The sequence below is a fragment of the Myiozetetes cayanensis genome, unplaced genomic scaffold (assembly GCF_022539395.1).
Source record: "Myiozetetes cayanensis isolate MyiCay16 unplaced genomic scaffold, myiCay2020 scf2-11, whole genome shotgun sequence".
Taxonomy (NCBI): domain Eukaryota; kingdom Metazoa; phylum Chordata; class Aves; order Passeriformes; family Tyrannidae; genus Myiozetetes; species Myiozetetes cayanensis.
This window is the reverse complement of record NW_026087411.1, coordinates 15,414,190-15,417,462: the sequence shown is the minus strand read 5'-3', so window position 1 is coordinate 15,417,462 and position 3,273 is coordinate 15,414,190.

The following is a 3,273-nucleotide window of genomic DNA, read 5'->3' as shown; positions in this document are numbered from 1 at the left end:
GTGGCTGAGAATAGGACAGCAGACCTTGTTCTCTGCTTAGGTGTAAGGCAAATTCTGTACATGGCTATGTTGGCAAAAGTAGTTATGGATTTCTTTTAATCCGAAACAAGAAAAAAAGTCCCTGATTTTAGAGCGGAAGAATGGTTGATGTGGAAGAAATCTTTTAATAACAAGGAACTGTTTAGTTTGAGAGCACTTAAGGGATGTCTGTGTTATTGGCAAAAAATTTGATGGCTTCTTTCTCACATCTGTTAAATATTCAGCATGTGTTTTTAGCAATCTTTACCCTTTTTGTGAGGTTGAACGGGTTTGATTGGATTTTACGCAATTAGTATACTGTGAGAGTTTGTGAGGATTTGTTTCAATTCTGAAATGATTTCTCTTTGTCTGCTTGTGGTTTTCTTCAAATATCTGAGCAAGTGCATCATGATGGCAAAAGCATTTGAGGAAAATAAATGTCAAAATCCCATGTCCTGCTACTGCTGGAAGTGGGAATTTAACTAAGATCTGCCAGCTTTCATACTAAGAATTCTTGTGTGCTTTTCAGAAAATAGAAGTTTAGTTTTTAGGGAATAGATAAGTCTTGTCTGCTTTGTGTGTTGAATTACAGAAAGCAAAAGCATTTAGAGAGCCTTCACTGAATATGCTCAGAAAAAAATCACAGCGGGTTGTGGTTTCTGAGAGCAGGAAAAAGGCCAATCTTATGTCATAGGCTAATAAAATGTATTAAGCATGAAGTCAGTAAAAGTTCTGTAGGAAATCCTCTGAAACTGGGGAGGAATAGCAACCTAGAGTCGACATTCTTAGAAAAATAAAAAGTAAAGTAAAATATGAGGCAAAATTACATGTGGACTCTGTATTGTAAAAAAACTTGGCAAATGCTGAGTATCCTTCGGAAAGGAGCATTGCTTGCTATGAGTAAGCTCTGCACGGCTCTTCTGTGAGGTGAGCTCCTCCACAAACAAGTCACAAAACATTTCCTCAGTGCACATTGTTAGTCCTGAGAAGTTTGGTCAGAAAGTAAAAGATTGCTAAATGAATGATTCCAAGTGTTTTCTGGCAAATATTTGCCTTAGGAGACGTCTAGCTTTGGGAGATGTACTGACATAGAAACATGGTTTCCAGCTCCCCTGGTTGGAAGGACCATTTCAAGCGGTGAATTGAACACAAGCCCATGGAGAGCTCCTTCTCCAAGCCCGAGTGTGGCCTGAAAGGGACGTTTTGAGAGAGGCATGAGCTAAGCCTCCCCTGCAGTGAGCCCAGTGCCAACCTCAGCAAGCCACAAACAAAGAGGAATAGAGAGCATGGAAACGCTACAGTGGTGTCTCACAGTGGCACCTCTGGGGAACTGAACAATGCTTGTGGAGTCTGAGACCAGTGCATTTCTCCATCGATCTGTTTGTTCTCTCACTGAGGAGGACAACAGCTAATACAGCAATTGCACACCACTGTTAGAAGCCTGGTTTGCCTTTCTGCTGGGTAGCACGGTGACTTACATTTTATAAGCTTTCTGAAGGTAATACCTCCAGATTATGGTCTTTGCTGTGTGAAGATTAAGCCATCCTGTGACTTAATTTCTCAAAGTCCTTGCCCACATTTGCTCTCATTGGGAGCAGATTGCTGCAGGTGAAGCTGTTGTATGCAAGAGCTTTCTCCCAGCTCCCCTTTCCTTCCCAGCGTGCAGGAGAACTGGGGTCCTGGTGCGGCATCACAACAATGGAAACCAAAAGCTTGAGTTTGTACTGGATGAGTCACTGTCCCAAAGAGGAACATTTAGAGGAAAGCAGCTGATTGTTTAAGGAATGGCTGTGAGGAAAGGGATTTGACTTGCTGTTTACCTTAGAACCATTAATCAAAAAAATCAAGTATTCAGTGCTTCTGAAATCTCCCTACCTATTTTCATGAGATCTTTTTGCTCTGAGTTGCTGAATGATGATATGACTGCATTTTAGACTATTTTTTTGCTATAGATGCAGTTGGATTGGTAGTTACAGCTTGGAAATCCCAGTTGAAAAACTAATTATCTGCATATATCCCAGAACCAAAACCTTTGGGGGCTAATTTAGATTCAGCGTTATCATGCTGACAACTTATTAGCCCTAACTTCACTCTTCCTCCTCTAGCTCAAGAAGTTTGCAATCACGGCTGGAGGTGAAACTCTCCAGCACTCCCATGGTCAGGGAGGACATGGTGGGATGCATTGTTCTGGAGATGGCACTTTCCCTGTCTCTGACTTGGTGGATTGATATGTGATGGACTGATACATGGTGAGACGTGGTTGTGAACCAGGAAATGTGAAAATAGATTGCACAGTGGGGGGAGGAAAGGGTGCAAAAATCTCGTGCTCCTGCCAGGTACCTTCCGAGTGTTTGATGAGCTGATCCACATGACTTGAAAGCAATTCTCACCTTTTGCCTTGTAGTGCACGTGTACCAAGGGTGAGAGCTCGTTATTTCACCCATGTCAACACCTGACAGAAAGGATGAGAAAAATCTTGTCTTCAAGCCTGTGTTGCTTTCCTTCTTACACTGGGAGAGTCCAGTCTAACCTGAGCACTCATGGTCTTTGCTGGACAGTGTGCCAGAAGCTGGATTTCCATACCATGGAGCAAGTGGATCCACCTTTAACCTCGGGGTCAGGCGGGCGAGGACCTCCAGGGCTGGGTGTCTCTGAGCAGCGAGCAGGGCACACCGCCTGCCCTCCCCGTGATTTACCGCTGCCGTGCGGGGAAGTTACTCTTTTTCCATTCCAAGTACCTCATGCATGCTTGTTTTTGTTAGGCGAGGATTGCTCGGAAAAGCACCTAGAAAGCATCCTCCCCGGTTTGGCGGCACTCGTACACTGCCGCGGCACTGCCGGGGGTTTGGGGGGACAGGCGGCACGGTCCCCTGCCCCGGGGAGCGCGGGTTGATGCGCGATGGTCTCGCTGGCCCCTTCCCGTGGGACGCGCGCACAGCTCTGCCTGAGCGCCGTTCGCGGCCGTTCCCACCGCCGGGACCGATCCCGGGCGGCGTTCCCGGGGCGCTCCAGGGCGGCGTTCCCGGGGCGCTGCCCGCCCTGCGGAGGGCGCTGCCGCTGCCGCCGCCCCCGCCCGGCCCCGCCGAGCGCCCGCTGCCCCGGGGCGCGGGGCCGGCGCCGCGCCCTGCCCATTGGCTGCCGATGACATCACCGCCCCGCCCCGCGGGCCCGCCCCCGCGCGCCGATTGGCCGCCGCGGCCGCCCGTCGCGGCGGGCCCCGCCCCCGCCGGGCCGTACATTTACGCGGTGGCAAAA